Genomic DNA, 26995 nt, shown 5'->3' with positions numbered 1-26995 from the left:
CTGGAGCAATTATATGGTAGTTATGGGAAGCACAAAGGTCACTGCAACCGTAGCACAGCCTCCGCTTGCGAAAAGGGCGCGCTTTTCAGACACAGCGAAGTAACAACTGAAACACTTATTCGCGTTCATGTGTAGCTGTGAGTACGTCTAGTGCACCATTTGTACGTGAGAAATTCATGGCACGTTTCGATCTCCTTGCCATTCTTCGCGTGACCTTCCAATTTGTTGCTATGGCGTTCATTGCTGCACCTTTGCGGCAAAGCTGTGAATTTTTTCATTCCATTACATAAATAGTCGGCCTCAATGTGTGACAGAGCCACTAGTAATTGACAAAAACGACGAGATTGGTATGCCTGTTTATTACAAAACATACGATGTAGACGCAGGGAGATCATTTTAGTCCTGCAGACTGGGCTCTTCTTCAGGGGTATTTCGCATGAGAATTGGGTAGTGTAAAAAGCACTATGGCAAATTTATCCGACATTTGTTTGCATATAGACTCACTCAAGTTCTTCCACGCATATGAAGGGTCGAGTTGGCCATGAAAACATTGTCTATTAGAAGCACCTTCCGTTACGACAGCGTGCTAGAATGAAGAAAAAAGAAAAAAATGATGGCTGCTGGCGAAAAAAAAAAACGCATACTCCATCAACGCGTAGATAAATCTTACAATTCTTATTTTCTCCTTGCCTTTCTATTTTATGCATTTTTTTCTTTCAGTTGAAGACGTGGTAAACAATAGCAAAGGCCAAGTTAGAGGCTGCTACAGAAATCTAGAAAAGCTCTCAGCCCTCAGTGATATATGATGCCAGCTAGTGGTAGAAGTGGTATAGGTGACATGATCACGTTTTAATAATAAGCAATCTATCTACCTTGAGGGACATAAAATACTCAAAGCTACAAGCAAATAATTATAAACTAAGGCACTCTGGATCAATATCAATTTTCAGAAAATATTTCAGACGGAATTATTGTAGGAATTATTCATACCACACTTTTACGAGTGCTATCGTCACAGTCCTGCGCTTGGGTTTTGTTTTATGTGAAATGTAGGTTAGAGATCTTCCCACTGCAGCGTAAATAGCGAACCCTCTGCTAAGGGGTCATATTTTGTGCCCCTAAACTGCTTAGCTTCATGCTTGTCGCGCGCACCGTCCAATATAGGGCTACCTTTGTTCGCTAAATAGAAGGTTAAAAAAAATTCGTTTGGTTTATGTCGAACCCATGGCTGATGTATCAGCTGCTTTACAGGAAATGCCAGACAAGAATTGTTGAGAGTTTAACAATTTCGTTTTTCTCTCTATCAAGCGGACACGTTCTCACGTGTTCAGTTCGAACGCATAGTCACTCCACCTGGGTTCGTTCGTGGGCGCCCTCTTTCGGGATATGGATATAAGAGATGTAAAAGTAAGCAGGGTGACTTCTGTTGGGGACGCGGAGCGTGAGTTTCATTACTGCGGCCCTTCGGCCTCTGCCTGCTTCCCAGGGTGCTTCGGCTTGAACGAGCCCACTACAGATAGCTAAAGATTTCACCAACCGTACTTGTGGGCAAGTGTTGACAAAGTGTGTCCACTGAGTGTGATTCCGGCGAAGAGATAGGGTGCGGGTGTGCCAATATTGGTATGTGTGGCCATGAGTGTAGGTGCGCCATCTAGTGAGTATTCTTATAATCACAAAAAACCCCCCGCCTTGCAGACTGTCTGAAAGAGTGCCTCGATGCATGCACCCTCGCTAAGAGTGTGTTCAGTCTTTGAAAGGGTTGACGCCATCTCGCCATGCTCGTCCGACATGTTTTGGTACACACCGCGCTTCGTTTAAACGTGCGCGTGGTGCCTGCCGCCTTTTCGCCCGTATGATTCGTCGCGAGTCCCGCACGATTACTGCATGCTGCGTGCCACAATGCACGAATCTTGCTAGAAATGAAAGGAAGGTGTTTTATTTCCCGAGCAATCTTAAAAGAAGACGTACTGACAGTAAAAATAAAGAATGACAAGTGGCAGCCGACGAATGCCTTGTGTCTGCAGCGTGTATTGCAAGCTTTGTTGCTGTTTCCTATAACCTTTCATTTGTTACGTCGGGTACTTTGGGGACGATATTTGAAACGGCATGTTGGTGCACGCACTTGTTGCGTCTTAAAATGATGTCAAGTTGAGCAAAGTGTTATTCCCAAATAGTTTCATGGCGTTGAAACCGTTCTTAAAAGCTTGGGGTTGTTTTTGAGGTGTGCTTTGAAATAGAACTTTTGCTCTAACGGGCACCTTTTTTTTGTTTGCATGCAGGTTTGGTTTTAAAATTGTTGCATCTATAGAGAACTGCGACAATTAATTCCGCGTTGTGTTTTTTTTTGCAAAACAAGAACTGCAAGTAAGACGATAGTTATAGCGCGAGAAGAAAACGACGACACAGAGACAAGAAGGACACGAAAGACAAGAGCGCTCGTGTCCTTCGTGTCCTTCTTTTCTCTGTGTCGTTGTTTTGTTCTCGCGCTTTAACTATCATCTTGCCATACCAACTAGCCCAAGGTGCCACAATGCAAGTAAAAACTACAAACAGAAAATTTGGTGTTCCATCTCACGTTCTCTATGATAGCACATTTCTAATAAATGCATCGGCACGTGACAACTCGTATGCCACTACACTGCAACGCACCGTATACATTCATTCAGTACTGTATGTACATTGTCCCATTAATATACACTAATATACAACGATTCGATCCGTTCACATTTTATGCGTAGTAGTACATGCAAGTGCAATCAGAGATGTGCAGTATTTAGGAGTAGCTTGTAATCAAAAGTGGCGCAAGTTTTTTCTTTGGATGCTCCCATGGCACCAACGAAGAGCGAGTCACGAAATAGCCAGCGCACTCAGCGTTCAGACTATTTAATCGCGCACACGCGCAGTGTTCCATGATTGCTTGAAAATGATCAATGGCGTCAATAAGACGATGTGATAGTCTGCCTACAGCTGTTTGATAGCTAATTTTCATATGCATAGTTATATCTAAGCTGCCTGAAACCGGGTTTTAATGTCATTGTTGCATGTGCATCTGGTAGCTTATAGTGGATTAGCAGGTATACAATTAGAACCTGCCTGTGCAAGCCCGCAATTAGAACTGGGACGGAAATGTTTTGCTTTGATATAACCCCTTTCAATTATTATCTGCCCAGACCTAATATAGCCGTCTATCGTGCGGGCACTGTCTTCATGTTTTGGATTTCACTAATTCGTTTGTTTTAAGCGATGTGTTGCGCACTCATATTAATAAATACAGGGACATTTGCACTGCGCCTCTGACTAGTGGGTGTAGAGCTTCGACAATGCGAGCTGGAATAATTTCCCACATTCATAAAAGTACATATTTTGCATTTTGTTGGTAGGTCCATCATTGAACCGTTTTCATTTCCCCAGTCATGAAAATAATGCCTTGTTTATATGGTATTATTTTTGATATACAGTGTTCTCGGCATATTCAACGAAATATAGGCGCGAGAAAATACCTGTGATGAAGCTCAACGCCTGAACGTGGCTTCCACGTAGATCCCAAGAGTCACCTTCTCTTGTGAAATGGTTGATGGAAAAACCTTGCAAACACTGTCTTGCTTCGGCGTTCAGCAATTTGAGGGCACAGGAGCACAAATGCAAATGCACGTCTTACTTGCTTGCAAAGCAGAACGCAAACACGTGTTTGGGGAGCAGTAGCCAGACCGCATGCTGGAAACGTCATCAGCTTGAAAAAATAACAAGGGAAACACTTTAGGGCTTCCTTTTTTTGTTCAGCATTTTGAGTTTCTCTCTCTGCGCAAAAAGAGACGCAGCAATACGTCCGCATTGCGATTATCAGGCAGGACACGCCTCACATCAATACGCCTTGCGTGTATGTGTACGTGAACGCACGCAGACTTTGCGTACTGCGCCGTTCTGAGCCTCTAACATGGCGTTATGCACACAACGGCCGTATGATACTAGCAATTTAGCATAAGGTCTATGGCACACAGAATGATAAAAAAAACAACATGGCCAATTTTAATGAATTCTTTTTTTCATTTCCCCCACGCTGTGCAAGAGTTGCAGCAAACAACTGCTTGAATTTGCTGGTTGCATAAATGCCTATCGTCGAATGTTCATAGAATCTCATTGAGCCCTTATTTATAATGCCTTACCGACTCGTATTAAACAGGTGAATAGATTTTCTATGAACATTAAGCTGTATATAGAGTTTCGGTGTGTCGCACTTGTATAAGTAATTTTGTTCGTTGTAATTACAAATTTAAATAGGGCACGCCCGTCTTTATTATCTGTGTCCAATAAGTTGTCTTTTATCACTGTCGCAACCCCTTGCGCAATTACGCAGGTATGTCACACATCTCGTTCCGCTACTAGGGCCCCCGTCGCAGTGGTCTGGTGGCTAAGGTACTCGGTACTCGTATTCGATGCAAGGCACAAGGCACCCGAGCGGTGCACTGTACCAACTAATACAAGAAGATCTTGAAGGTTTTGCTCCGCTTTAAGCATATTTTGGTTTCCTTCATATTCACGACCGCTCCGCACCTGGGAAAACTGCATAGTCTCCTTGAACACTAATATGGTTGGCAGAAAAATACGCTCGGCCTTGACTTTTGCAATGAAACATTTAAGGTTACATGATGTTAAATCATCATCATTAATTTAAACATGGAGATAATGCAAATTGTATAGGTAGCGGTAGAACTGCCCCTACAGGAATCAGCAGGGTAGGGTTTTGCGCGAGATATGTCCCCAAGATACTAACCCTGAACCTTGGTCACGTGTTTTGCATTTTTATGCAAACTTGAAAACATCTGCTATACTTCACAGACTTCCAGTGAGGAGGCCCGCCCCGGTGGTCTAATGGCTAAGGTACTCGGCTGCTGACCCGCAGTTCAGGGGTTCGAATAACGGCTGCGGCGGCTGCATTTCTGATGGAGGTGGAAAAGTTGTACACCCGTGTGCTCAGATATCGGTGCACGTTAAAGAGCCCCAGGTAGTCGAAATTTACCGAGCCCTCCAATACGGCGTCTCTCTTAATCGTATGGGTGTTTTGGGACGTTAAACTCTACATATCAATCAATCCGATCCGCTACTAGGTAGCTTGGCTGTGGGACCAAAGAAGTGTTTGCGAAGTTTTCTGCAAAGTGTATTTGAGGGTCACATTAAAAAAAAATCCAGCATAATAAAAAGTTTTACTGTTGAAGACAAGTGTGTCCTGTAGAACCACTCAAAACGTATTCATATAAAAAATAGACGCTTCTCAATGCCCTGAATAATATATTTTTGTAGTGTTACATCTAGAAGAAACAGCACCCAGTTTGTGATTGCAATTATTATTTTGAGGGTTGAATCTGATGCGTTAGAAAAACGCGGGAAAATTTTAGCGCATTCATTTTAGACTAAAATTTGTAGTAAAGTATTTGCATAGAATCATGAGATGCCTGATGGTCGACATACAGCGCCATTGCTGCCAGCCATGACATTAAAAGCTGCTCAAAGTGCTATCTTCTTCATTGTGGCGAATTAATTCTTTTTCTGATCAGCTGCTTGTGCTATCAAGTCATTTCACTTTTATTCAGCGTGGCAACAAAATTGAAGTATTTGCAACACCTCAAACCTTCGAAAAAGACGATGACTGTGCTTTTCATTGTCAGCAGGATATCTGCTCTGTGGTAGCAAAAATTCCTACTGGAATCAAACACTTTTGATTTCAAGTCTTTAACTTAATAAAAATTTATTTCGTCTAATCGTTTTATACCTCAATAAAACTAAATGTAATATTTGATTCTATCTAAATGATTGCTCGATTCTTTGTGAATCCACCAGAGTGTGTGTGAGCCATGCTTTTAGGACATCATCATCATTATCAGCAACAGCAGAAGCAGATGGGACGCCGCTCTTTGGGTGCCAGCCATTTTCTGAAAACAGCAAGAAGCCTTCGAAAAACCAAAAAGGGACTTCTACAGAGCAAACGCAGACCCACCGCTAAGAAAGAGACGACACACACAAGCACTTTGTGTGCCGTCTTTTGGTTTCTGATATGTCTGTGTTAGCGCTGTAAAAGCACCTCTACAATTATGAATCACGTAGGCCAGAAAGAAGTTTTAATGAACTAGAACAACATCATGACAATGTAATATGCGGTTGCTGGTAGTTGGCGGGACTTATAGCCGGTGACTTCTAGGAATTTTTAATATTGATGTGTTTGTTTTAAAGCGCGTGTTTCATGTATATTTATTTATTTATTTATTTATTCAAAATACCATACAGGCTAACTGAAGGGTATTGAGTAAGGGGGGCATCAGTATACAAACGAAATAACAATAAAGGAGAAAAGCAGACGACAAAATATATACATATATAAAAGATTACAAAAATCAAGGTGCAACAGCGTTATACAATACTAGAGTGCAACGAAATCAGGTTGTCACGAAACATTTCACGGTTACAAATTGATACAGCATGATCCGGAAGATCGTTCCATTATGCAATGGCTCGAGGTAGTGATGAAAAAGTAAATTCCTGCGTGTGACCATGAATGCGCATAAAACTACGGGCATTGTGAATGCGCTGGGAAGTGCGCGCAGGAGAATAAAGTGGCCAACGGTGAATTTCGTTACTATAAATGTACCTATGAAACAGACATAAAAGAGCAATGTTGCGGCGTATTTCTAGTGACTGAAATGCAAGGTCTTGTTTTATTAGGGTAATACTTGACTGATAGTCGTAGTTTCCGGAGATGAATCTCGCTGCTCTATTCTGGACGGCTTCCAACATACGTACTAAGTAATGTTGATATGGTGACCATGTGGATGATGCATACTCTAGCTGTGGGCGAACATAAGTAATATATGATAATGCGCGTACGTTAGAAGGAGCGTTGCGCAAGTTTCTGCGTAGATATCCGAGAGATTGAGATGCTTTCGATGAGACAGCTGCTATATGCGTACTCCAGGATAGATCCGATGTAAGGTGAACGCCTAAAGATTTGTAAGATGGTGTAGCTGACACAACGGCGTTATTAAGCTTATAGTGAAATGCTGAATTGTTATGCTTTCGAGTGAACGAGATTAACTTGCATTTAGAGGCGTTAAGGGACATTTGCCAAGTTTCGCACCACCGGAAGGTTAGGTCAAGGTCATTTTGGAGAGCGGATTGATCATTAAAACATTTATAGTTGCGGTATATGACGCAATCGTCAGCGAACAACCTAACTGTGGATTAAAGGTTATCGGGCAAATCATTATTGTATATTAGAAAAAGTAACGGATATATTACACTGCCTTGGGGAACACCGAATGTGACGTCGCAAAGGGTAGATGGAATGTCGTTGATCACCGTAAGTTGCTCACGCGAAGAGAGGAAGCTTCGTAGCCAAGACAGGATTAATGAATCAATACGGAGTGCGGCCAATTTAGTCATTAAACGACAATGAGGGACAGTATCGAATGCCTTGGCGAAATCAAGAAAGAGGCAATCGGTTTGTTCGTTAGCGTTCATATTAAAGTGAAGGTCAGTCGTGAATTCGAATAACTGGGTGTCACATCAGTAGCCTTTTCTAAAGCCATGCTGATGGGAGAAGAAGTTGTGCGATTCAAGGTGATCGTAGATATGAGAAGCCACGATATGTTCCAGTAGTTTGCAAGAGATGCATGTAAGTGAAATGGGTTGATAATTACGGGCGAGTGCCTGTCACCGGATTTAAATACGGGAATCACCTTACCAATCTTCCAATCTTTGGGCAGTTCGCCTGATGATAGCGAATGGTTAAATAGGAGACAGAGTAAGCGGCTGAAAATATCTGTGGCGTTCTTCAGTATTTTAGAGTTAATGTTATCAATACCTGATGAAGTAGAAACCTTAAGAATCGTGATGAGTGGGGCTATACCTTCGGCAGTGACAATGATTGGGGCCATTAAAGCGAAAGGTTGATCTCGAACAAATGGCGCATTGGAACAATCTTCCTGTGTAAGAACAGACGCGAAGTATTCATTGAAAGCAATAGCGGAAGCTTCATAGCGGAAGCTTCAGAAAGCGGCGTTAGTTCACTATCGTGTATTGTAATGTGATTAGGAGACTTGTTGTAGGGTGAAATTATTTGCCAGAACTTTTTGGGGTTATTTTTGAGAAGTGACGGCAAGTCCTGCGAACAGTATTTCTTCTTAGCTGTGTCTAAGGCTTTACAATAATCTTGTAAGCAGACCTTGTATTTATCCCAGTAAGACACAGAGCCAATGCGTTTTGCGGTATCATAGAAACGTTTCTTTTTTTTTCGTAATGTTCGAAGATGTTTAGTAAACCAAGGGTTAGTTTTATCGTTGGAAGCAGAGATCAGCGGCGCAAGCTCGTCAACTAAGTCTAATAATTTTTTTTAAAAAAGAATCCAGTTTTCGTTCGCGGTTCGAGAGGCAAATGACGACAAAAAAGTTCCTGATAAAAATCTTCTAGCTTCGTTCTGAATTGATGAAAATTAGCACGGTTATAATACCGGATTGTTTTTCTCACTGAGCCTGTGAAATTTACAGGTAGGTTTATTTGGAAGTTAAAGAGCTTGTGGTCACTAAATCCTTCTATGTAAGAAATCGCTCCAGTGGTTTCTGGTGCATTAGTGAAAACAAGGTCAAGTATGTTAGTACCATGGGTGCATTGGTGAACAACTTGTGATAAGTTGTAATCGAGGGCTACTTACCCGCTCAATCATTGAGCGGGTAATTGAATTCGCCAAAAAGGTATATAATGTCAGCTGAATAGAGTTGCGTAGCTCGTTCTATGTTGTCACGTAGATCTTAGGGGAAAGAGGAATGGGCATCCGGTGGACGATAACATGCTCCTATAAGTATTTTTGCATAAGTTGTAACGCATGCTGTCCAAGTTATCTCTGTAGAGGGGTTAGTATCAAGGGGAACTGATGACACTGTCTTTTTTACTGCTATTAGGACGCCTCCTCCTCTTCTATCGACACGGTCACGTCGACATATGTTTTAGTTGTGTTTATCTGGGAACATTTCCTCGTCTGTTACGGCAGGATAGAGCCAAGTCTCCGTGAGTATTATTATGTCGGCATCACTATCATCTAAGTAAGAACTCAACTCATCCCTCTTGGGAAGGAGGCTTCGAATGTTAGTAAAAGACACAGACAAAGACGGTGACTTAAACTGACTCAGCTTACGCATGCTCGTGTTAGCCTCTAGCTATCTCTTAGACAGCACAACTACGTTGCTAGAGTGATCGAAAACGTAGGTATTATTGTCAATGCGAAGTTTATCAACGGATAGTTTAAAGCGTTTGTTTTGAGTGTTTGCGTATTCCAGAAGTTTTGGCAAGCTTGTCGCGTTTTCATGGAAAAATCTTCGCGTATGTAAAAATTAGTTCTTACGCGAATTTGACAAAATTTGCTCTTTGTCCTTAAAAATGTGAACTTGACAATAATTGGCCTTCGTCTATCTGTGTTAAATCTGCCCAGCCTGTGCACGCGCTCTAATTGTGGACTAGATATGGAAGTGCCTAGGTGATCTGAACAAAATTTCACTATCTTATCTTCTAAGACTGTCCAGTTCTCAATGAAGTCATCTTCAATGCCGAAAAATAGAAGGTTAGACCGACGTAACCTATTTTCTGCATCGTCGCACCTATTCGTGATTTTTTACAGTTGGTTCGTCACATCGCGCAAAGCGTCAACAGAGCCAGAAGGGGCGGTCACAGACCGAGTAGCAGTGATTTCTTCTAGTGAATTCACCTTGGTACTCCAACTTTTAATTTCGCTGTCTGCTGCTTTCATTTTGTCCGACATGTCACGAAGGGCGTCAGCATCCGCACCAGCCCCATCAGTAATGCGAACAGCGTTGGCTTTTTCAAGCGTTTCTATTTTGCGCTTTAGCTGTTTAATTTCAATCTCGGCGGTAGCATGTTTTGAGAGCAAAACTTCGTAACTTTCCTTCAGATCTCGTATTTCAGTAAGGGCTAGAGCGAATGCGTCGGCCTCGGTTTTATACATAGGACCGGGATTCAATTCCACATCACCGGCCAGGAATAATAAAAGTTCACGCATGGCACCACATACGTACATGCAAGTATATGTCGGAGCAATTATTAGGCACCTTCTTGAATTTTTTGCTTATAACCGCACATTCGTTAGTGAGCTTGTCCAGGTCTCATCAATAAAAACACGATGTTTTCAGCCCAAAACCAATGTAATATTTGAGAAAAAAACAGATGAGATAAAAAGCCGTTGGTTTATCACCTCCGAGAGTGCATCCACAATGGCGCCTATAATACTGCCTCCCAAAAGGCATGACTGTGCATGGTTGCCCAGGCAGCCCTGATGGCAAGCAACGTAGGGATCTTTGTCGGGCCAAACAACACAGACCCAATGCGCACTGGTTGTTGTTAGTGCAGAAACGGTTAAGGCCTCTATTCTGTAAATATTGGAGAAGAAAATGCGCCCCAAATTTTGACATGTGATACGTACACGTGTTTTTCAGACAGTCAGTGTCACTTTTAGGAATAAAGACAGAGATCATACCACACTCACCTAATGGCCTCCACACCAGTATGGCACAAGGTTTGTGACGCCGATAACAATTCCATGCTATCGATATGACCTTTTTCTCTCCTCCTTCCACCTGTGTGCTCACCTTGCAAATGTGATTCGAATGGTCAGGCAACTCATCAGAACCATAGTGGCCTGATATCGTGCTCTACTGCTGATCTGAAAGTCTCAGCATCTGGTCTACGACGCAGCAGCCGCATTTTCGTCGGAGGCGGAAATGCTTGTGGCCAGTGGACCTAAACTTTGGTTCCCGTCTAAGAACGTTTTATGCCCCGGAGGCTCCCACTACGACAACTTTCGTAATTATATTGTGGTTTTTGGACAAAAAACGTCATCGGAAATGGTGTTTATTGGTGTAAACAGCGATTGCACAGCAAGCCTATTAACAATGAAAGCAGGTGGCAACGACCCACACAGAAATCACAGCGTTAGGGTCAACAGCGCGCACTCGAAGCTTCAGCTAAAGAGTTGCCCCGCTACAGCGCATTGTTCTTCCTCCTCAGAGCACCCGCGTCATAGGAAAGCCATCTTGGCGAGTCAAGGTGATGACAGAAGGAAATGCTCATGATTTGGCTTAGGGCCACTGACGGGAGCTGTCTCGCGACCAATGTGGCACCTGTCTGTGGATGGGTTAACTGGCTCGATCACATATGATATATGAGAGCGACGTTCCTCGATGCGGTAGGGATCGTGGTACTTTGCGGCAAACTTGGAGGACAGGCGAGGAGAAGAGAATGGCAGTCGGAGCCAGACGAGCGAGCCCACGGTGAAACTCTGGACTTGCTGGTCGTGTTCATGGCGTTCTTTTTCGAGGGCTTGTCTGTCAGATGTGAATGAGTGGGTCAACTGACGACAGTCTTCAGCATGCCACACAATTTCACAAAAAGTACTGAATTTGGAAGTGTTCGGGTGATACGGCAAAAAGGTGTCAAGAATACCGCATGGCTCACGGCCGTATACAGGAAAGAAATGCGAACAGCCTGTTGTTGACTGCGTGGTGGTATTGTATGCATAAGTTATAAACGGTGGCGCCGCATTCCAGTTTGGCTGGTCAGAATAGACATACATCACGATCATGTCTCCCAGGATTATATTGAAACGCGTAGTTAGACCATCGGGCTGCGGGTGGTAGGCAGTAGAGGTGTGGTGAACCGTACGGCATGCGCAAAGGAGTTCTTGAAGTACCTGGGATAAGAACACGTGCCCTCTATAGCTGAGTATTTCACGTGGTGCATCGTGACGCAGGACGAATAGTCATTAGATGAAGTTCGCCTGAGCAGTAGCTGAATGTAGAGGAGCTGTTACTCGCATCTCATCAGACGGTCCAAGGCGACGATTACCCATCGATTGCTGAGCCGCGGTGTAAGGACTACTCGCTCAAAAGGGCGTGCCGCACATGGTAGAATCTGCAGTAGTCCGGGTCAATGTGCAATTGGCTTCCGTTGTTGGCTCAATAGACAGGATCGGATGTATTTTGGGACGGTGTACATGCCACGCCAGCGGTATCATTGGAGGAGGCATTCATATGTCTTCAGCGCTCCAGCGTGAGCATGCTGTGGATCAGCATGAAAATGCGCACATACGTCACATCGCGTATGGCATGGTATAATCAAAAAGCCATTTATGACCTTTCACTTTGTGTTTTTTTTCGGTATAGGAGCTCGTATCGTATCGCAATGTGTGTGATTTGAAGATGAAGAGAACAATGGTATGCTCACGTGGAAGTGTCCTAAAGGATGTTATGGAAAGATTCGATCTATGGATCATTACGCTTCTCAGATGGTATGCTCGCGATGAAAATGGCAAAGGCGGAAATATCATTTTCTCAGAGCAGGTCTTCGCAGGATCACGCTGGTGATCGAAAGAGCGCAACAGCGTCAGAATGTTTTTGCCCAGATCGTTAGATGACGCGAATTTCAAATTCTTGGAAGCGCAGCTCCCAAAGTCCAAGACGTCCAAAAAAATTCTTTAGAGAAGCTAACCAACAAAGTGCGCGAGGGCAGGTGACGACGTCGAAAGTTTTTTCGTACAAGTAAGGATGAAACTTGCTTAACGCACACACAATTTCGAAGCCCTCTTTTTCGGTGACCAAGTAGTTGGTTTCCGCATTTGTAAGTGCGTGGCTAGAATATTCGATGACGTATTCCATAATACCAGAATTCCAATGCGCGAGTCACTGCACCAAGACCGACGTCACCAGCATCAGTGTGCATTTTGGTCGGGGCTGTTCGGTTATAATGGCATAAAATTGGTGGTGATGTGAGCAGGCAGCGCAATGTGTCGAAGGCGTCATCGCATGCTCTGGTTCAATGAGAAAGCTTCCAGATGGAGCAAGCAGTTTCGTGAGCGCTGCTATGACCGATGCAAAATTACGGACAAAACGACGAAAATATGAGCGCAACTCGATGAAGCTCTGGAGTTCTTTGAGTCTTGTGGGCTTCGGAAAGTCGGCGACGGCACAAAGTTATTCCGGGTCTAGAAGCGTTCCATCCTATGGGACCACATGGCCAATTATAACGAGTTGGCACGCCCCGAAGCCGCTCTTCTTTATATTAAGCTGAAGGTTTGCCTTGATGAGGCACTGAAGAATTGTGTGGAAACAGGCGACGAGCGTCGGAAAGTCTGGGGAGAACACGACATCGTCATCCAGGTAACATAAACATATTTGCCACTTCAGGCCACGTAGAATGCTGTTCATCATTCGCTCAAATGTAGCAGGCACATTGCACAGACCGAATGGCATTACTGTGAATTCATATAGGCCATCTGGTGTGACGAACGCTAGCTTAGGACAGTCGTATTCTTCCATCGTCACCTGCCAATATCCTGAACGCCCTATGATGAAAAATATTCGACCCCTTGCAGGCAATCTATGGCGTCATCGATGCGGGAAAGAGGGTAGGCATTTTTTCGTGTAGTCTTGTTGAGGCATCTGTAATCCAGACGAAATATAACCGAACCATAATTGTTTCTCATGAGCAGTACAGGTGAAGACCAGGGACTTGAGGAGGGCTTGATAACACCGTGGCGAAGCTTGTAATTCACAGGCTCCGCAGCAAAATCCGTTCTGTTTCTGATATACGGTAGGGGCGTTTGTCGCATAGGAGTATGTGTTCCCGTATTGATACTGTAAGTAACGGTGTTGGTTTGACTCAGTGGCTTCTGCGGGAAATTGAATGAATGTCTAAAGTCTTGAAGAAGAGCTATAAGCTGTGCCCGTTGATTTTGAAGAAGCTCGCTGTCGATGGAGTGGTTGAATACACCTGGAGAGACGTCATCTGGATGGAAACTAGGTGTTACAGCATCCAACTGAAGTTTTGGGCCAGTGTAACGGGATTAAATCGGCATGATATAGCGTTTGTCTACTGGGTGAACGTGATTAAGTGTCTCGTGATGGTGTAAGGTGAGAGGACATAATCTTGGATTGTAAACAACTATTCCACTCGCATCTTCATTGGGCGACAGAATGGCATATGGCAGAGACATGCCGTGGCGGCGACTGAAAGTGGCAGATGGCGTCAACAACACAGTAGTGCCAGAAAAGACAGAGCGCTCGACAGGGACTATCATGGCACTAAGAAGAGGAACGTCAATGTCAGTGGCTAGACGAAGCTTTCCAATGCTATAAGTTGGCCGGTGTTGGCAGACGGGGCATCGGCAAACACAGAAAGTTCCACCTGAGCCCGATCGCAGTCAATGACAGCCTGGTGGCGCGCAAGAAGGCCCCATCGAGCATGACGTCTTGCGAACACGTGGCAGACACAAGCAACTCGATGTGGTACAAAATGTTCTGAATCGTGACTATAGCCTTACAGGCTCTGACTGGTCGAAATTGTTGCGCGCTCATTGTCGGAAAGTTTTCGGCTCATGACAGAAATGGCAGCTCTAGTATCAACAAGAGCCAGAGTTCGTAAACCTTCGACAAACACTTCCGGAACGTTGGCGCGGGACAGGCGAAGACTTACACATTGTGATGTCGAAGCAGCTCGTGCCTTCGGAGATGCGGTGGTCAGTTTTCCTGTCCTGGTTGGCGACACAAACTCTAAGGCAAAATTACCCGAAAAAGGAGTAACGAAGCCCAATAGGCGTGCGCAAATAACGGATAGACCTTCAACGAGCAACCACACAGGGAAGCGTGGAGCGCGAAACCAAAATTCCAGGCAGCGCGAAAAGCGTTGCCAAGGTGACAAGGCCTACTCTCCTCCTCTGCTGGCTCAGTCTTTCCCCGTATTTTGCCGGCGACGGTCCGCGGTGCGTCGCGCTCGGAGTGCTCGAGCACGGCCGCCTCAATTCGACGATCTAAGAATTACGACGTGGTGCTTGTGTGTACGCTTGGATGAGCGTGGGCTACTGCTTTTGAGTTTCGCTGAGCTCATGAAATCTGGAGCAAGTCTCGACACGTCAACACGCCGCACTGTATATTTCTGGCTTCAAGATAGTCACGACCAACACACGACAGCAACAGTTGGGAAGGCCAATATGGCGGACGATAAGAACAGGCCTGTCGGATATATACTTCAGCCCGGCTCAGGGCAGAAAACAGCGCTGGATTCTAAGGCAAGTAGGTTATCATTCTTTATTCTACTCTACTTGTCGCGTGTGCGATACGGATTGCGCTTGCCGGTAACGGGCTCGGTCGTGTCGCATATAGCACGCACGAAATGCAACGCGAAGGTCAGCTTCGGTGTCCGCAGTTTGCCTGCTCTTTGCGACCGCCTGGAAATCGGCCGCCATTGCCGTCGGCCCCCCGAACGCTCGCTCGTCGAGTGTTTGCCTGTGTTCGCCACTGCGATGACGATATTGGGCTGAGACCTCATCGCTGTGTTGGGAATGGTCCAAAAAACGTTGCGGGTTTTCGTAAAGAGCTTGGTTGTAGTATGTCGCGCTCTGTAAGTGCACCAGCACGGGCTGGCGCGGCTTTCGCTAGCGTTCGAATTCACTGAATATTGGTCGCCATTACAGTTGGCTTTCGAGTAGTCGGTCGCAAGCAGCTCGGCGTCATCCGTTGGCTGCGGTGGCGGATTCGCGTTTGCGCGCTGCACTCGCTCGAGTTTGTGGAAAAGGGCCGCATTACCTACGATTTCTTCGGCGCTAGCTCCAAACTAGCTCGGCGCTGTTCGCGGCGGCGGCCAAGCGTAAGCTGGCTCTCCCATTTGAAGTTCGCTGGCGGCAGACACTCCACGTGCAGCGCCGTATGTGGTCTCACGTTCGCTTGCTCGAGCTGAACGACGTCGCTCGCTTAGGACTCACCGACTTATTAGCGGCAAGGTTGTTCGCGGAGTTCTGACTGCGGTCGCCGCTCCTATCTGTGGAGCTACGGGGATCGAAATGAAACTTTGACGTTGTGTGACATCACGGTGAAATTATTAGCATGTCCTATCTCACGTATGTTTTCATTTCACCTTGCACGTATTTCTCATATGCATTTGTAAATATTTCCTGTCAAGTGTAACTCACTATTTTACATACTTATTGTGCAGCCGCGGGCACACAGCGTGCTGAAGACTGTGTGCGCTGGCGTCTGCGATTCCTGTCATCCATCTCTTTCGTCAGAGCAGCTTAAGAAGGAATGTGCGAGATGTGAAGGTAAAGTTATTTGTGTGTCATATTTCAAAGCTTGTTTTTTTATTATCGTGCACGTACTTCTCATATGCGTGCATCTTCATTTTCTGTGACGTGTGCCTAACTATTTTTACTATATTATTGTACGTGCAGCCGTGGCAACACAACAGGCAGAAGGCTGCGTGCGCTGGCGTCTGCAATGCCTGTCATCTACGACTTCCGTCGGAGGAGCTCCCCAAAGAGTGAACACCATGAATTCACTTAAAAAAATGGGGAAACTTCATTTGTATGTAGAAAAATAAAGGATTTCGATGTCTTACTTTTGTCTTTCGTTGTCGCCGCTGTGTCTATGAAAGCAGTTACACATAGGCTGCTAACTACTTTTTCGCGTGTTCTTTTCTGCGGAGTCTGTTGCTCACTGCGCAGAAAAAGAGGAAAAAAAAGTATTAGGCTTGGCGAAAAATAAACAAAAAAACAATGTTTGAACTGAGACAAAAAGTTAACCTGATTGGCGTGTTTGAGTGGATCAACTGTTTGTCTGGCAAGGTGCGACTGTGAGGACTAACGGTTGCCCGGTAAGGTGTAAATGTGAGGAATAACAGTTGCTCTATAGGATGCAAATGTGAGGACTAAATGTTAGTCCTTTGGAGTGAACTGTGAACTATCGGTTACTCTCTAAGGTGTAATTGTGAGTATTAAATGTTAGTCCCTTGAGTTCGTCTGTGTGGACTAACTGATAGAGCTAGTGCCGTTAGTCCTTAAAGCGAATAATGGTTGTGGCAGCCCCATTAGTCCTCAAAAGGACGAACCACACACCCTTTTAACACCCTTTTGCCTTGGAGTGCAGAGATGACAGAGATTAGTGGCATTAGGAGGATGAGTGACGAGGCGGGAACGCTCGGTAATCGCGAGTAGGTTAGCGGTTTTGTTTATCTGGCAGTAACTTACGTTGCGCTGGTGGGTCTTGTCACGCGTCGTACAGGGCACGGAAGCAGTAGTCGGAATAGTCGGAGGTTGCAATAGTCACCAGGGCCTTTGTCAAGCCGTTGTCACGGATTTTAGCCTTGGCGATTTCCCAGTTTTAGTGTGGTAAATAAATAAATAAAGTTTGAAAGTATCTTGGCACTGGTGGAGTCACTGCGAAGCGCCATTGATAGAAGCGCGCTACATGCCCTGAGTACCCGCACGCGTAGCAGATGGGATGGTTATCACGTTCACCAGGGGTTGCCATAAGAGTGCAGTGCAGCAGGCGTCACTGGTACTCACACAAGTATAGAAGTCGACAAGGGTAGGGGTCGTGGTAGACTTGCAGCAACAGCACCGTCTGCCAATGGCGTGGTGACAGGTGTGATCTGAGGGTCGAATGGCGGTGTTTCAGAAACCTGCGCCTGTATTACCTGCCTGATGGCGGGCGCGAGACACTCAGAAGAGAGTTCCGTTGCCGGTAGATCCGACAGATACGAAACTTGTTGGGCCTCCTCCTCGCGCACATATCGTTTGATTTCCGTCACTAGCCTGTTGTGGTCTCCATCGACGGTCAACAGCGCGAGAGTTTAAATGCGTAGCTTAAAATCACCCCAAGTGGTGAATTCCGAGTGGTGGTTGTTAGAACACAGACTCGCTACCTCTTTCAGGCAGAAGGGCACATATTGCAGCTTCGAAGCATCGTTCCACTTCTTGCTCGCGCCTAGCTTTTCAAATGTCGGCAGCCAATATTCAACGTCTTGTTCATCGAAACCGTCGAAAAAAGGCGGATCACGCACGCGTAGCGCAGTTGGCACGCTGACCATCGGAGGCTGGGTGGTACCTTGCTGGGTGGTTTCGTCAGCCATTTTGAGGAGGGGGGGGGCAGGTAGTTTCCTTTTGCGGATCTATAGGTTGAGTTACCCCGCCACGGCTACCACCCTACTCTACTACTCTACTAACGGGGTTTATTGGTGTAAACCACACTTTCCCAGCAGGTCTAATAACACTGAAAGCAGGCGGCAACGACCGACACAGGATTCTTGTTCATGTTCTTGTTCACCTACTGTCTGTGGCGCATACCCACTATGGGGGATTGGCCAAGAATCGAGTGGTTTTAAAAATTATTGTTCAGATTTAGTATATTAGAGATATGAGAGAAATATTACCAATGACCTCCAAAAGTGTGGTGCTTGAAGTAATGCATACAATGATTTTATAAATAAAGGATTTTTCTTAGAATAGAGCAAGAATCTGATTCTTATACGCATATAATTTTGTATACACGTTAGCATAATGACACAGAATAATTAGTCAACTTATTCGTTTCATCAATATAGTCCCGGACGACCACGCATACTGTTGCATTAGAGAATCCAGAAATGAAAACTCCAAAACACGAAATGATTAATTTGATTGATAGATCGATTTGTGGGGTTTAATGTCCCAAAATTAGCATATGATTATGAGAGACGCCGTAGTGGAGGGCTCCGGGAATTCGACCGCCTTGAATTCTTTAACGTGCACCCAAATCTCAGCACACGGGTCTAAAGCATTGCGTCATTCATCGGAAATGCAGCCGCCGAAGCCGGGATTCGATCCAGCGACCTGCGGGTCAGCAGCCGAGTACATTAGCCACTGGACCACCGCTTCGGGAACAAAAGACAAAATGACAGCCACAGATAAGTCCATATCAATATCACGTAAAGGTATTTCTAAAAGGTTTTTTCGTAAGGTGTTAAACCGCCCGCAGGTCAGAAAGAAGTGACCAATTGTTTCAAGTTCAACACAGAACGCGCACTGTGGCTAAGGTTCCTGAGCAGACCCGTCTTTATCAAGTTTTGATTTGGTACCCGGCGTTAGAGCCAACAGCTCGCGCTCGAGCCTTCCGCTAAACAGATGGCCCCCTACGGCGCATCGTTCTTGATCTTTACAAATCAAATAGTAGTGTTCATTAACAGTGCAAAACATTTCCCAATAGTTGATTGCTATGACACTCAGAAAAGTAGCATTTGAAAACTTCTTTCTCACTGAAAAAAGTTCATTCGGTTAGATCATTCACAGCTTTGTTGGTTGTTTTCGTAAAATTGATCAAATATATTTCTACTGTCGCAAAGTGTGGTGATATACCACTGCGTGATGGTAATCTGCTGCCATAGCATATCGCATTGGAGGCGAAAGTAGTGTGTGTATATGGGTTCCTTTCGTTTTTAAAAACAAATGAAGCGTGCGTCAAATACCAGTTTAACTGAACAGAAGGATATTCTGAGCAAGAGCAAAAGCTTGCGTTGAAGTATGCGTTTTAATATAATGTCTCTGCACTGGAATAAAAAGATTAATTACTTTACGCGTGACGCTTCTTGGAGCGCATTGTGGCTTGCCGTCACATAAATCACTCACATATGATGAGTGAGTCAGGAATATATAATCGGATGCGTATTTTTGTTTCGAAGAGCATAATTCATTTGCATCAGCTACTTGAAGATGGCATTCTTAAGACGTTTAGCCTGAAGTACGCAACAACGCAGCTCAAAGAATGACTGTTCTGTAAGTCGAAAGAGCCTTTGCTCGTGAGAGCGAAATACTCACAGCACGATAATAGCAATGAACTAGCCAGTTTCTGGAAAAGAATGAGCGTTCTTGGCGAAAGAAGTCGCCGTTAATACAAACGCCACTTCGCATTCCGCTGTTATCCCCCGTGCGCCTATAAGTTCCAGGATGTACTCTATAACTGGCATCGCTTGTTTGTATGGGTTAGAACAATGCAAAGCACTCAAGAGTAATCCAACATAACTAGGTGAATATGCGCTGAGAGATAGCGTACTGACATGTTTTAGTAAGTGAATCCGGATCAGAATAACAGAAATCATGGCACTGCCATCAAGTAAGTGATGATGAGTGAACGAAGCAGTGCGATCATTTCGTGTTACCGTGAATCTCTTGTGGCATTCACCACTGACGCATAAAATTGAGTGACAAAGGGTTGTCCATTTTTATACAGTGTTTATTGATCGTAAATGATACGTTGTATCGAGTTGTGAATTTTGTTAAGTCTTCATTATTACTGCTTTGTGGCATCTGATATAGCCTGAAGCTGACAAAACCCAGCTTTGCACACGTTCTCCTGGTGGTTCTTGGTTGTTTCCAGGCATAGAAATGCATCATAGAGCATATTGAGACGTCCTAGACAGCACATATGAATTCTTGTCTATGATCATCATCGCCATTGTAAAGGCGTATTTGGGTACCTTGCATGTGCTCGGCTATGACGCGCGCCAGTGCCATTAACAGACAAGTATCAACCTTAGGAAGCTTCGGCTTCAAAAATAACACGTGCGGGCGGCAATACTCAAACGGTGATATTGAAGATAAGAGTGCTCTTAGACGAAAGTAGAGCGCTATTTGCACTTAGCTGTTTGTCCTATGCAGAGGCACAGTGAAAGGATATAAGTCTTCTTTAAAAAAAAAAGCTAGTAAGGTAAAGGTATATGTTTCTGCAGTGTAAAGACACGTGAACCTAACACCTTCTCCAAGGCCTGTCTGTATATTAGCTAAACAAGAACGTCGCACCATGCCAGGTAGCAGGTGATATCCTAAATAGTTAACTCGAAGCATTGGCGCACGAAATACTGAATGTTTCATCAGGCGAAGCCGATACGAGAGAGAAAAGCTCATATCAACAAAAAAAAAACTTGTCGTTTTTCAGTGTGGAGCATGCTTCTTCCGTTTGTAATGAAGAATTGAGCACAGGTTCATGCTTACATTTAGTATTTCTGTGTGTAGTGGGGAATAACTTCTGTTGCTGCTGGAAGCGTCAAGTTCACTGATTCATACTGATCGTATGGTGGCCACTCCTGAATAAGACTTGCAGAAATTCAATCTTTGAAGGAAAGTATACTGTTTTAGCCTCTAGGTTCTAATCTGAAATGGACATGGACCGGGCACATTGCGCGTAGGCACCACGACCGCTGGTCATTAGCGGAAACTTACTGCATTCCCAGGGAAGGGAAGTGGGAGACAGAAGGTTAGGTTGGCAGATGAAATTAAAAAGTTTGCTGCTATAAAAAGGCAGCAGCAAAAATAGGACCGAGTTCACTGGCGGAACATAGAAAAGGCCTTTGTCCTGTAGTGGACGTAATTAAGCTGCTGCTGCTGATGATGATGAAGCTGTTTTTAAATTCGAAGCTCTGGTTTTAGAAACAAAATTTAGCAAGCCGCAATAGTTTTTTTTTCGAGCTTCAGTGTACTTTTATTAGTTTGTTGAACATTTATTTGTACTCTTGTGCAGATGATATTCTGTCGTTATAAATTCCGCATGTCTTACCCACGCTCGAAGAGTATAAATTTTGTTTTTAATAGCACATTTCTTCCATTGGAGTATGAAAATATTGGTACAGCACTGATAGGCTGCTTAAAAAATAATTAAATTGGGGAGCTCATACATATATTCGTCGTGTAGTTGCAACCAAACTGTGTTTACCATTGCCTTGGCTATTGTAAAAATGTCGCATAAAATAGATGAAAGTTTTGGACCTGCAAGGATTCGTAATGTTTGTGCAGATTATGAGGAATAAACACTTTTCAAATTTTCGTGAAGAAGTCAAATGTAAAATGCGTTAGATATAGGAGCTGCCTTCCAACGAACTTAATAACAGAATAACATGATGTGCAAAAACTAGGTGCACTAAAGAAGCGAATGTGCTGCTTCAAGTGAGGCCGGACCGGTTTGTTATACACTCACCGAATTGACCGATACTGCTCTTAGGAAGACTTGATGTCAGGAAAGGAATCGTGTTAGTGACTAATGAAGCGTTTTAGACCATTAAATTGTACGCGGCGTCTTCACATATTGAAAATTTTGTTTGATTTCTTTTTTGTGCGTGTGTTGTATCGTGCGAGTGTCCGTTGGCCACTTGACGGGACCTTCCTCCTTGTTTATGGGCAGCTGCGATTGGCGAGCCTCCCAGTGCTGCGGGCGCCGGGTTGGAACAAAGGCGGCAGGCCCGCTTCGTTGCACTTTGCGAGTTCGGATGCAGGAGGGGGAAACTTGACACTTTGCGCATTCGTGGCCGGCAGGATTTTCGACACTGATTCCTCGAATGGCGAAACGATCGACCTCACCCTCTGACGTCGTGGCACCATTAGTGCACGTGTTTGTGTGTGTTGTGCGTGCTCGTTTGTGTCAGCGTGCGTATATGTGTGCTCGGACCTGTGGTCGAGAGAGCAGAGCGAAAAAGCGCAGGAAGAGACACAGCGAGAACAGCGAGCGAAGAGGTGTCTGCGAATCGTGAGCGACTTGAGTGGTTACGCGTTGTGCGATGTGCGGTATTGAGTGGTTGCGAATAATAGTGTAACCTAGTTTTCTTAATTACTTACAAGCTTTTTATTTATATTTTTAACACTGCGTGAGTCGTGTGTTGCGTCTTCTATCATAATTTACCTTTCCGCGGTCATAACTGCGTAACTCTAATATTTATCAAAAGCGGGATATAGGACGCTAACATTCATCAGAAGTGGGCTTTCACCGATTTCGGAAAAGGTTAACAATTTGAAATATCTATAGTGAAAACTGCGACCGCGTCTGTGCAAGAACAAAGGAATGAAGAACGGCTAGTGAACGTGCAGTTCCAGAGAGCTAACATCAGCCATGCTGGACGGATTATCACCGGGGGAGAGTGGTCACCATGATGACGACGACTGTGCTGGGCTCACCGAGCGGGAACTTTTCGACGCTTTGCGCGAGAAAGACCGCCTTGCGTGCGTGCTGCGGCGGCTTCCTCAGCCGGGATCGTCGGGGGCTCCAATCCAGGCGGACGTCAACATGTTTCAAGTGATGCCCTATTTGAGCAGAATATTCCACACTTTTCCTGTGATGGTTGCGTGCCAGCAGCACAGCTAACGGATTAAAAGCTTGCGGCAGGCGGCTACGCTTCACCCGTGGCCAAAGTGATTCCTGCTCGAAACTGCCAAGTTTCACCTGGTCGGTGCAGCAAAATATGGGTACCGTTCGAGAGCTGCCGAAGTTTCATCGTGGGACGATTTCGAGTGGATGTTCGGGCCCACAGCCAGACTCGGGCGGCGGAGCGATGGAGGCGTATGCAAGAGCGCATGCAGCAGCGAAATGAGAACAAGGCTGCGAACGCGGCTGCGCACATTATCGTGGTATTTCCACGAGAAAGTGGGCCTTTGCAGGGGCGCGCACTTGGATTTCTGTGACACGAGGGAGCAGGCGCTGACCGATCTCCAATCACTGGAGTTATGCACGATTCTTCTTGGGAGGTCGCATGAGGACGAAGTTGTTCTGCTGTATGATATTCAGGACTTCGACAGAATTGAGCGTGACCGACGAGAACGCTTCGGGACAGCGACTGAACAAAGAGCGACGAGTGATGCGCCTCGTATGCAACCTGAACTCAAGGCGCCGGTGCATGATACGTCCGGGTACGACAGGCGGGACCAGCGGCCACTTGCACAAATCAGAATGATGGGCGAAAATGTTACAATTCTTTGAGATTCGGACGCATTTAGTGGGATGGCCCAGAGAAAATACGAGTAGAAAAATGCCTAAAATGTGGGAAGACTGGACATACGCACACGCACTGCCAAGCAATAGGCCCCGGAAAAATGACCAACACTGTCTCTGGAGAAAAAAATGTAGCCTGATGTGCTCTTGAAGCACGTTAAATGGAACGGCAACAGAACGTTGGTCGGAATGATAGACACACACAGGTTGGGATGCTTACTGCGGGAATCAGGTGCGGTCCGGTGTGGAGCTGAAATGCTGAAAGACGCTACCAATTTGTACGTCGTCGGTACTCAGGGCGTTCAAACTGTTCGTGCGATTGCCAAGTGCCGGGTAGGTCCAATAATCGATGGTGTCTTGGGCGATGACATTGCAGTACTTGTCGTGCCAGACGAGGCCCAGTTGGCCGACTTGATTGTAGGCCACACATTTCCTGAGCTGCCATACGTCCCACATGCCAGGTTGGGCGGCAGCTTGAGATTCTGGCATAAAAATGGGTGCCTGTTTTCTCATCTGGTGCCCCTTGTTACCTGCCCGAAAGTTCGTTGGCATACAGCTGAAGAGGCCACACCGCCGGCCAACGTTGTAAACTGGGTACGACTGTCACCGCAGTCTAACAACAATAGCACAGTCATGTTCGACAACTTCGGGCGAGAAATCATCGATGACATGACGGGCAGAGACGTTACTGTGACAGTATTCACGAGCGGAAAACAAGACTTCGTTTTATGTAAAAGAGAGCGAGTTGAAGACGTGACGGTAGTGGACACGGCTGTTTGGAACATGGAGAAATTTCACAGCGTAGAAGAGTGCGGCGCCGCTGAGTAAGAGCAGATTAAGGTTACTGGAATGCAACGGCCAATTACGCGTGGGGAAATTACAGTCAGTACATTGGTAAAAGAGCCGCAACGACGTGAGCTTGCGTGCCTCCCATATGTGTTTCAGGATTGTTCCACCACCGACTTTAACAAACCAAAATGGACACCCCTACTTGCGATGGGCATACAGGAGATGTCTGGCAGTGTCTCCGTCGCTGATCGGCACTACCACACGAATGCAGCCGAACGAGCAGCTATGAACGACATCGCGAGAGAATGGGAAAAGGCGGGAATCGGCACCGAGACGCTCAGCCCGTAATTGCGCCAAGACTCATCCCTATGCGAGTGTGCTATTGTTGCGTTGGCGTCCTCTCGAGAACTTCAGTGTGTACGGAGATTTACTGTACAAGCTTAAACAGTTGCTTTTTTTATCTCGTTTTTTCTCTAGTATTCTTCGACGTACGAAACAATTTTATTTGTTTATTGGCGTATGCGTTCTTTTATCAATTATTTTTTTCTATTATCGAGGGCGTTCTGTCAGGACGACCGAGTGTACGCGGCTGCTTCAGATCGTCGAAGTTTTTTTATGATTTCTTTTTTGTGCGTGTGTGGTATTGTGCGAGTGTTCGTTGGCCACTTCATGGGACGTTCTTCCTTGTTTATGGGCAGCTGCGATCGGCGAGCCACCCAGTGCTGCGGGCGCGGGTTCGGGACAAAGGTGACAGGCCCGCTTTATTTCACTTTGCGAGTTCGGATGCAGTAGGGGGAAACATAACACGCTGCGCATTCGTGGCCTGCAGGATATTTGACACTGTGTCCCCGAATGACGAAGCAAAGGACTTAACCCTCTGTTATAGTGGAACCATTAGTGCACGTGTACCTGTGTGTTGTGCGTGCTGGTTTGTGTCAGCATGCGTGTATGTGTGCTCGGACCTGTGGTCGAGAGAGCAGAGCGAAAAAGTGCGGGAAGAGACAGAGCGAGAACAGCGAGCGAAGGTAGCAGATCGAATAGGTAGCATTGAAACTGCCCCTACGAGACTCAGCAGTGTAGGGTATTGCATGAGATATGTCCCTAACTCCGATATGTAACCAACCCTGAACCTTCGTAACGTGTTTTGCACTCTTATGCAAACTTCAAAACATCTGCTATACTTCACAGACTCCCAGGGTGGAGCCCCGCCTCAATGGTCTAGTGGCTAAGGTACTCGGCTGCTGACCCACAAGTCGCGGGATCGAATACCGGTTTGGGCGGCTGCATATCCGATTGCGGCGGAAATGTTGTAGTCCTGTGTGCTCAGATTTGGGTGCACGTTAAAGAACCCCAGGTGGTCGAAATTTCCGGAGCCCTCCACTACGGCGTCTCTTATATAATCATATGGTGGTTTTGGTTCGGTAAACCCCACATATCAATCAAAAACCCCAGTGCGGATTCGCAATATGTTTCCCCTCCAAAGGCGGTGATACCTGTTTGCCTGAAACAAACGCTCGAAAACATACAGAGCGCTTACAAACAGAGCTGTAAGGGAGACGACAAAACAATGCGCCTAATATGCTAGCACTCAATATGTTTTCGAGTTCCGTTTGCCAAAACGCCCAAAAAATGGCAATGCTAAAAGTTCTTTTTCGCAGGTTTTGTTTAATGGAATGACGTCAGCTTTATGGGGAATTCAGTCTTAACTGAATAGAACTGTCAAGATACCGTTAGGACGTTCAGGAATTTTAGGCATGGAATGGAAGAGCCTGGCCATTCCCGGAGTGGAAAGGGGCAAATTGTTTTCATTCCGAGGAATTGAAAAAAATGCATTGCGGCAAGTTCTCATTCCCTGGAAAGGAATTGGAATTGCAACATAATGGAGGCGCCCATTACACAATACTGGTATGAACTCTATTTCAGAAGTGTGACTGTATTCTGGCCAGGGGGCTTGTTTACTCTCGTTCAGCCAGAGTACCAGCCCTCTGTCGAGAGAGTGTGCTTATTTTCGGCAGAATAAGCACACTCTTATTAGGATTACTGGGAAGAGAGTTCCCAGAACTCCTCAAAAGAGAATCAAAAGTGGGACAATGCTCTACTCCGAAAATGAGGGTTGCCAGCACTCTCTTGTGGCTGTGAGTGTATAGCGTGTAGATGCAGCTCAATCTAGCTATGATAAACCACCGAGAGGCTAATCCGTCTATTACACAACATCCTTTTATTGCCATCACCATGGCAGATGACTAAACGCCTGACATTTTCGTCAACTACAAGAAATTTTCCTTTAATTTTTAAGGTTCAGTGAATTTCTGAAAAAAAAAATGTTCTGATAATTAGAAAACACCTACCTCACGGCCTTCTTGATTCCGTCGTTCACTGACGACAACATCCGTGTTGTGAGAGCCTTCAAAGCGGTACTCCATGGACTTTTCACTGATAGCATCATTATGCCGCAGCGCAGAAAAGAAAATTGCGAGAAAAAATACCGCGCGTAAACAGCACAAGTAGGACATAGCTATGTAACGTATTAGTTTACTGAAGTAGTGAACAAAATCAACTAGGTATGAAGATATCTTTTGAGCATACTTTCACCAGCCTAA

The 26995-nt window shown here is 45.3% G+C and overlaps 1 long non-coding RNA gene across 1 annotated transcript; it reads right to left on the bottom strand.

The window, feature by feature from the left end:
• On the bottom strand, positions 1–26995 carry LOC142767040 (uncharacterized). Its single transcript, XR_012884722.1, has 3 exons — positions 26744–26995; positions 10250–10424; positions 1–586 (listed from the first exon to the last, which is right to left on the bottom strand). It is a non-coding gene; the product is annotated as an uncharacterized LOC142767040 (long non-coding RNA).

The sequence above is a fragment of the Rhipicephalus microplus genome, chromosome 7 (assembly GCF_043290135.1).
Source record: "Rhipicephalus microplus isolate Deutch F79 chromosome 7, USDA_Rmic, whole genome shotgun sequence".
In the NCBI taxonomy this organism is placed as follows: Eukaryota; Metazoa; Arthropoda; class Arachnida; order Ixodida; family Ixodidae; genus Rhipicephalus; species Rhipicephalus microplus.
This window is presented reverse-complemented; position numbering and strand designations above follow the sequence as displayed.